Below are 9771 nucleotides of genomic sequence, written 5' to 3'. Positions count from 1 at the left end.
GCGCATGAAGTAACAGCATCCTGTGCTGGTCAGAGTGCTTCGAAGGAAGCCTGAGAGTGGAGAATCAATAAAAGTTTGACAAATTCTTGACTGACATTTCTACGCAGGTCTTTCCTGTTAGAAATTGCTCTCAGTCCTGACTCCTTTGGAAGAGGTCACTATGCAAACTTTCATCATAGTTCTATGACAATGGATGTTGGCCCAAAGAGAGTAACTTGGTGTCATCTTCAGATGTTTTATTAGAAAGGATCATCTCTGATGGTATTGGTGGTGATGTGTATGACTACTTCATTAGTGAGGACATCTCATGTACTGATATCCTCTTGGTATTTACAAACCCTTGGCTGGACTCCACAGCCACCCATAATTAAAGGAAATTTCCATCTGTAAGAAATATGCACGAAAATGAGTGTATCTCATGTTTATTATAAATTCAGTACTCGACATTTTCTTCTCCCCCACAAAGACTACGTTAGTTCAGCTTGTATGAAGGGGAATTCACTCCAGATTGCTAGTTTTACCATGTTATTCAAGGAATCCTGCAAAACAACATGCCTTCAGGGCATATGCTTGGGAGAATTGAGGATAGACAGTCATCAGGGAATTGTACTGACTTTTGTAAGATTTATAAATTGTCAAACCACACCCATTCAGTTTTGGAATTCTTGGGCACATGCACCGGTCTGTTGTCATGATTAACAAATAGTTCTTTCTTCTGCATATGAAAACAGAGGAACACTCCAGAACACATTCCCATAGAAATATCCCCAGGTAGTTCCATGTATAGTAATTCCATATTATCATGATATCCGGACAGATTCTTCCTTAGTGCATGTAAGGCTCTCATCTCTTTGGTAAGTGGAATTAAGGAAAACACCCTGGTCACTTCAGCATAATACATTTATTCCAAATAGTTTCCATTTAAGACTTTTAAAATTAAGAATAACACACATTCCCTCCTTCCCCCTTCCCTGGATCATAGCATCTAACCAACAACTCTGGTTTTATTAAAAAATGTCATTGATTTCACAGAGAAGGTTAATATCCAGTAACCAATATCCACAAACATTCCTCTGTCTAACAAGCATAGCTGCATTCACTTACAGTTCTATATTCTAATTTCTTTAGGATGAAGTAATTAGCATTAAACTATCCTTGAGCTTATTATGATTACAATGCCTGCTGTAATCATAGTTAGTCATAACCATAATTATCATCACAAATATAGTGGCTATTAAAATAAATTTTAATAACTCACCCTATCATCAATGTAATTGTTATTGTTAACTTTGTGCCCTCTTATAAGCTGTGCAATAATGAATAATTGTCAGAGTCTTGGAACTGTGAATCATGAAGCCAAGAAGAGTAGACCCTGTTCTCTGCACTGACATAGTACAGAAAGTTTATGTGTAAGTGAAGAGTTAGTAACAATGTATGCTTCTCAGTACTAGTAGTTTTATGAACTACATTGAGTTTCATAAGCTATATCTTGCTTCAAATTTTATTTTAAACAGCAATAGAGATAGGTCGGTATAAAACTAATAAAATAAGAAAGAATTAGGGACTCAGGACTGCACAAAACTATATGGTGAAGGCCAGAGAAGAGAGAGAACAGAATTTTCATTTCTTTCTTGGAAGTGAGTTTGACTATAGGGAGAATTGAGTGTTGGTGAAATCTCATCCACTCTCTAGTATTTTACATCTAGCTTCTATCACTGTCAACAAAGCCCACTGTGGTGGAATTCCATCAAAAGATGCTGCCAAGATGGTGAATCTAATGGCTGTTTTGTTTCCACGTAGGCAAAGGAAATGAACCCTTACAGAGTGTGCTGGTTTCCCGTGGTTGGTTCTCTTGCTTACTGGTTCTTAGCATTTGAGAGGGCTAGGACCTTAGGATATGCTTCATCCATAGTAGTAAAGGATGGTGGGGAGAGTTGTGGAGGTTGAAGCATTTTGTTCCCTCTACTGGCCAATTTCAGCATCACAGCTTAGTGTAGGCCTTGGTGCAGTAGTATGGTATATATATATATATATATATATATATATATATATATATATATATATATATGTATGTATTGGGTCCTAAGGCCACAGACTCAAATATCCATATTGTCTCTTCATCTCCTATCATTCTTCCATTGTGTCTTCAAGCACATTCATAGACCCTTAAGGTGCTATGCAATTCTATTCTCCTTCTTAAGAATCTTACAATTTTCTTTGTTTTGGGGGATTCCATCAGAGATGTTTCTCGTATGCCCTCTCTTTTCATGACTTGACTGGAAGTACCACACTTTCCCACATCATGTTTATGGTTGATAATTCTGTTGTTCCCCTCATGAAACCATCTTTTTATTTTTCTTATCTTATTGCATTACTGCTAGTCATTCAAGACCTTCCCCCCACCCCCGCCCACTGCTCTTCTCCCTCACTTAAATTGTAAGTATCGGTTATTTCAAATGTTCTTTGTTCTTTGTTTGTAACTCTTATAGTGCTAGTTTTTCTTTATCTATGAACCACTTCACATGTGCCAGGCTTCACTCCAGATATTCAGAATGAACAATTAAGGAAACGACTCTGAATAAAATCAGCCTCTACCCCTATTTGAACAACCATAACAATTGATTTTTTCTTTCCTTCACCCGAAAATCCCCTAATCCATCCCTGCTTCTCCTGCACACCAATACACCCACTCCTGCTTCCCTGTCCTGGCATTCCCCTATACTGAGTCATTTAGCCTTCTCAGGTCCAAGGGCCTCTCCTCCCTTTGATGTCCAACAAGGCCATCCTCTGCTACATGTGCATCTGGAGACATGGGTCCCTCCATGTGTACTCTTTGGTTGGTGGTTTAGTCCCTGGGAGCTCTTGGGGTACTGGTTGGTTCATATTGTTGTTCTTTCTATGGGGGCTGCAAACCCCTTCAGCTCCTTGGGTCCTTTCTTTAACTCCTCCATTGGGGACCCTGTGCTTAGCTGAATGGTTGGCTGAGAGTGTCCACCTCTGTATTTGTCACGCACTGGCAAATCCTCCCAGGTGACAACTATATCAGGCTCCTGTCAGTAAGCTCTTATTGACATCCACAATAAAGTCCAGGTTTTGTAACTGGTATATGGGGTGGATCCCTAGGGAGAGCAGGCAGTCTCTGGATGGTCTTTCCCTCAGTCTCTGCTCCACATTTTGTCACTGTATCTCCTCCTGTGGGTATTTTGTACCCCCTTCTGTTTTTATTTTTTTATTTTTCCCTTTCTTCATATATATTATATATGAAGAATATATATATATATTCTCTTTCTCTCTCTATATATATACATATATATATACATATATATATATATGTATATATATATATATATATATATATATATATATATATATTGTCTTTGAACTTAGAGATCTGCCTGTCTCTGCATGTGCCACCACTTCTGATTATTGTTTATACTTTCAAATCTAATTTCAAAATCTAATTGCTTTAACTTTGGCTTTAGTTTATTTTTTAATTTCTAGAACTCTTCAATCTAAGCCCATATAACACTACTGCCTATGTTTGATGCTTTAAACATCCCTATTACATTTGATGCTTAAATTCTTTCTTGAAGAACTACTTTGATCATGTTAGTCATTATTCCATTGTAAAAAAAAATCTAATAATGAGTTTTTAATGAGAAAATCCTTACTTTATTCAGTGAGCTTCTATCATTCTTATGTTCTCCTTAATGAAATAAAAGTACAAATTGACCATTTAATAATTTTGGGTTGAGATATACATGCAGTATAAAACATTAATGACTTAGTATTTTCTAATAAATATATAATATTTTAAAAATTGGTTTCATTTAATTAAAATTTTTTGTAGTAATAGTCTGTGTTTTTTATTAGATATATTCTTTATTTACATTTCAAATGTTCCCCCCTCCCCTAAAGTCCCATAAGCTCTCTTCCCTCTCCCTGTTCCCCAGTCAACCTCCTCCCAGTTCCCTGTTCTGATATTCTCCTACACTGCTGCATCCAGCCTTTACAGGACCAGGGGCCTCTCCTTCCTTCTTCTTGGACATCATTTGATAGGTGAATTGTACCTTGGGTATTCCAAGCTTTTGGCCTAATATCTATTTATCAGTGAGTGCATACTATGTGTGTTTTTTTGTGATTGAGTTACCTCACCTAGGATGATATTTTCCATTTCTACCCATTTGCCTAAGAATTTCATGAATTCATTGTTTTTAATAGCTGAGTAGTATTCCATCATGTAAATATACCACATTTTCTGTATCCATTCTTCTGTTGAGGGACATTTGGATTCTTTCCAGCTTCTGGTTATTATAAATAGGGCTGCTATGAACATAGTGGAGCATGTGTCCTTATTACATGCTGGGGAATCCTCTGGGTATATGCCCAGGAGTGGTATAATGGGGTCCTCTAGTAATATTATGCCCAATTTTTTGCAGAACTGCCAGACTGATTTCCAGAGTGGTTGTACCAGATTACAATACCATCAGCAGTGGAGGAGTGTTTCTCTTTCTCCACATCCTCCCCAGTACTTGCTGTCTCCTGAATTTTTGATCTTAGCTATTCTGACTGGTGTGAGGTGAAATCTCAGGGTTCTTTTGATCTGCATTTCCCTAATGACTAAGGATGCTGAACATTTCTTTAGGTGCTTCTCAGCCATTCAGTATTCCTCAGTTGAAAATTCTTTGTTGAACTCTGTACCCAGGTTTTTAATAGGGTTTTTTGGTTCTCTGAAGACTAACCTCTTGAATTTTTTGTATATATATTGGATATTAGGCCTCTGTCTGATGTAGGGTTGGTAAAGATTTTTTTCCCAATATTTTGGTTGCCATTTTGTTCTAGTGACAGTGTTCTTTGCCTTACAAAAGCTGTGTAATTTTATGAGATCTCATTTGTCAATTCTTGATATTAGAACATACTCTATTGATGTTCTGTTCAGGAAATTTTCCCCTGTGTCCAAGGCTCTTCCCCACTTTCTTTTCTGTTAGTTTCAGTGTATCTGGTTTTATGTGGTGGTCTTTGATCCATTTTGGCTTGAGCTTTGTACAAGGAGATAAGGATGGATCAATTTGCATTCTTCTGCATGCTATTCGCCAGTTGAACCAGCACCATTTGTTGAAAAGGCTATCTTTTTTCACCTTGATGCTTTTAGCTCCTTTGTCAAAGATCAAGTGACCATAGGCATGTAGGTTCATTTCTGGTTCTTCAATTCTATTCCACTGATCTATCTGCCTGTCACTGTACCAATACCATGCAGTTTTTATGACTATTTCTCTGTAGTTCTGTTTGAGGTCCAGGATACTGATTTCCCCAGAAGTTTTTACTGTTGAGAATAGTTTTAGCTATCCTGGGTTTTTTGTTATTCCAGATGAATTTAAGAATTGCTCTTTCTAACTCTATGAAGAATTGATTTGAATTTTGATGGGGATTGCATTGAATCTGTATATTGCTTTTGGCAAGATGGCCATTTTTACTGTGTTAATTCTGCCAATCCACAACCATGAGCGATCTTCCCATCTTCTGAGGTCTTCTTCAATTTCTTTCTTCAGAGACTTGAAGTTCTTGTCATACAGATCTTTCACTTGTTTGGTTAGAGTCACACCAAAATGTTTTCTATTGTTTGTGGCTATTGTGAAGGGTGTCTTTTCCATAATTTCTTTCCCAGCCTATTTATCCTTTGAGTATAGGAAGGCTACTGATTTGTTTGAGTTAATTTTATATCCAGTCACTTTGCTGAAGTTGTTTATCAGCTGTAGTTCTCTGGTGGAGTTTTTGGGGTCACTTAAGTATACTATCATATCATCTTCAAATAGTGATAGTTTGACTTCTTCCTTTCCAATTTGTATACCATTGACCTCCTTTTGTTGTCTAATTTCTCTAGCTAGAACTTCAAATACTATATTGAATAGATATGTAGAGAGATGGCAGCCTTGTCTAGTCCCTGATTTTAGTGGGATTGCTTAATGTTTCTCTTCATTTAGCTTGATATGGGCTACTGGTTTGCTATATATTGCTTTTACTATGTTTATGTATGGGCCTTGAATTCCTGATATTTCCAAGACTTTTAACATGAAAGGATGCTGAATTTTGTCAAATGCTTTCTCAGCATCTAATGAAATGATCATGTGGAGTTTTGTTGTTGTTGTTATTGTTGTTGCTTTTGGTTATGTAGTGTATTACATTGATGGATTTCCGTATATTGAACCATCTTTGCATCCCTGGGAAGAAGACTACTTGATCATGGTGAGTGATTGTTTTGATGTGTTCTTGGATTCAGTTGGTGAGAATTTCATTGAGTATTTTTGCATTAATATTCATAAGGGAAATTGGTCTGAAGCTCTCTTTGTTGGATCTTTGTGTGATTTTGGTATCAGCATAATTGTGGCTTCATAGAACAAGTTGGGTAGTATTCCTTCTGTTTCTATTTTGTGGAATAGTTTGAAAAGTATTGGTATTAGGTTTTCTTTGAAGGTCTGATAGAATTCTGCACTAAAACCATCTGGTCCTGTGCTTCTTTTGGTTAGACTTTCAGTGACTGCTTCTATTTCTTTACAGGTTATCAGACTGTTTAGATGGTTTATCTCATCCTGATTTAACTTTGGTATTTGGCATTTGTCTAGAAAGTTGTCCACTTCATCAAGATTTTCCTGTTGTGTTGAGTACAGGCTTTCTGTTCCGGTCCAGTCTTTTTTTGGAGTTCTGTAGGCTTCTTGCATGATCATGGGCATCTCTTTCTTTAGGTTAGGGAAGTTTTATTCAATAATTTTGTTGAAGATATTTGCTGTAAATATTTAAGTTGTAAATCTTCGCTCTCTTCTATACCTATAATCCTTAAGTTTGGTCTTCTCATTGTGTTCTGGTTTTCCTGGATGTTCCTGGATGTTCCAAGCTTTTTGCATTTTGCATTTTCTTTGACTATTGAGTCAATGTTTTCTATGGTATCTTCAGCACCTGAGGTTCTTTCTTCTATTTCTTGTATTCTGTTGTTGATGCTTGCATCTCTGACTCCTGATTTCTTTCTAAGGTTTTCTATCTCCAGAGTTGAATTCCTTTGTAATTTCTTTATTGTTTCTACTTCCAATTTTTGCTCCTCGATGGTTTTGTGCAGTTCCTTTGTTTGCATTTTCCTGAAATTCTTTAAGAGATTTTTGTGTTTCCTCTTTAAGGCTTCTACCTGTTGACCCATGTTCTCCTGTGTTTCCTTAAGGTTTTGTTTGTTTGTTTGTTTGTTTGGTTTTTTTTGTTTATCTTTAAGGAGAAAAATATTGAGGGAAGCAGCTGTGGCAGACAAAATTTAGTAACTCCATTTTGGAATGAATTTTGTACCTATTGTACAGCATGGTGACTATACTAATCACAGCATACTGTATTCTTGAAAATCAACTTGAGGGCTCTGGTGTTCTCACCATAAAAGTGATCAATATAGAGATAATGCATATATTATTTAGCTTGTTTGAGTGACCCTACAATGTATATGAATTTGAAAACATCACATTATACACAATAAATATTTACACAGTTAACACCAACTAATGTATGCATATATATTATACCAACTAATGTATGCATATATATATATATATATATATATATATACATATGATTTTTTGTTTGTTTTCTGTTTGTTTGTTTGTTTTTCAAGACAGGGTTTTTCTGTGTAGCCCTGGCTGTCCTAGAACTCACTCTGTAGATCAGGCTGGTCTCGAACTCAGAAATCTGCCTGCCTCTTCCTCCCAAGTGTTGGGATTAAAGGCGTGTACCACTACTGCCTGACTTACTAATATATATATTAACTGAAAAAAATTTGACTTGTTGGCTGTGAAATGCCATTGTAGAACACAATATCACAGGTAGACACATGAGTCTAATATGCAAGAAAATATGCGTGTACTTGAGAATTTTTAAATAGATATTTATGGGTCATTTCAAATTTGTTAGATTGACTCTGTGTCAGAATGGAAAGCAAAGAAATCTGTGAACTGAGCCCTGGGGTTACTTGAAAGCTGCAAAGAGAAGAATAAAAATGAAAGCAACAAATAACAAGACTGAAGTGAGCCAGATAGAAGCCCCAAGGGACAGTGTCAAGTGCAGAAGGCTTTTCATCAATAAACACTGTATCCATTCTTGTCATTGGGATAAACCAAGGAAGATGAAGTCCCAGAGGCCACTCGTGGCTCTGTGCTAAGGTAGGCACCAGAGACATCATCAATGATGGACTCATTTCATCAGTTGGCCTGACTGAATGAAGTTCAATAGAAAAAGTAAAGGCAGCACACAGCCAAACTTAAATAGCACTGTAGTATGAAAGAGGTGGGAACTTCAGGCAGAGGCAGTAGGGGAAATGAGAATGAGGTCCTGCATTTGTTTTCATGATGATGATGATGATGATGATGATGATGATGATAATGGACTGAGCTAGTAGAGACAGAACACTTAGTAAGATCTGTAACACAAGAACTGTACTCCTTGATAAGCACTATCCATTAACAGATAAGAGAAGGATCAGCAATGGTTAGGTTTATCTTAATCTGTCTCTCCATAGTCATGGCTTAGCTGGGGAAAGATAGGTTTTGATGCTGGAAACTCAGTAGATTTGCTGGTAATGTTAGTGATACTAGCCAAGGAGATTTCCTGTTTTCTCTTCCTTTCCCTTTCCTCCCCATTCCTTCCCCTTCCCCTTCCCCACCTCCTCCTTCTCTTCCTTTCCCTTCCCTTCCCTTCTCTTCCCTCCCAGCCTCCTCTCCTCTTCTCTTCTCTTCTCTTCTCTTCTCTTCTCTTCTCTTCTCTTCTCTTCTCTTCTCTTCTCTTCTCTTCTCTCCCCCTCCCCTTCCCCTTCTTCCCCTTCTTCCCCTTCTTCCCCTTCTTCCCCTTCTTCCCCTTCTTCCCCTTCTTCCCCTTCTTCCCCTTCTTCCCCTTCTTCCCCTTCTTCCCCTTCTTCCTCTTCCCTCTTCCCATTCCCCTTCTTCCCCTTCCCCCTTCCCCCTTCCTTCCCCTTCCGCCTTCCTTCCCCTTCCCCCTTCCCCCTTCCCTCTTCCCCCTTCCCCCTTCCTCCTTCCCCCTTCCCCTTTCCCCCTTCCTTCATCCCCTTCCCCTTTCCCCTCCCCCCTTCCCCTTCCCCCTTCCCCCTTCCTTCCCCTTCCCCCTTCCTTCTCCTTTCCCCCTTCCTCCCCCTTCCCCCTTCCCCCTTCCTTCCCCCTTCCCCCTTCCTTCCCCTTCCCCCTTCCTTCCCCTTTCCCCCTTCCTTCATCCCCTTCCCCTTTCCCCCTCCCCCCTTCCCCCTTCCTCTTTCCCCCTTCCCCCTTCCCCTTTTCCCCTTCCCCCATCCCCCTCCCTTCCCCCTCTCCCTCCTCTTTCTCCTCCCCTCCCCCCTCCCCCTCCCTCCTCCCCCCCTCCTCCCTTCCCCCCTCCCCCCTCTTGTTTCTGTATCCAGTCTGTTAGCTTATGTCTTTTTATAGATGAGATGAGTCCACTAATATTGAGAGATACTAAAGAGAGATGACTGTTGGTTCCTGATATATTTGTTTTTGTAGGTGAATTTATGTTCTTGTGGTTCTCTTCTTTTTGATTTGTTGTAAGATGCTTTTTCCTTTTCTTTTTTTTTGGTGCAGGAACCTTCCTTGTGTTGGAATTTGCCTTCTAGGATCCTCTGTAGAGCTGGATTGGTAGATAGATATTGTTTGAAATTGGTTTTCTCCTGGAATATTTTGGTTTCTCCATCTATGTTGATTGAGAGTTTTGCTGGGTATAGTAGTCTTGGCTGGCATTTGTGTT

Source organism: Apodemus sylvaticus, chromosome 2 (assembly GCF_947179515.1).
Source record: "Apodemus sylvaticus chromosome 2, mApoSyl1.1, whole genome shotgun sequence".
Classification (NCBI taxonomy): Eukaryota; Metazoa; Chordata; class Mammalia; order Rodentia; family Muridae; genus Apodemus; species Apodemus sylvaticus.
This window is presented reverse-complemented; position numbering follows the sequence as displayed.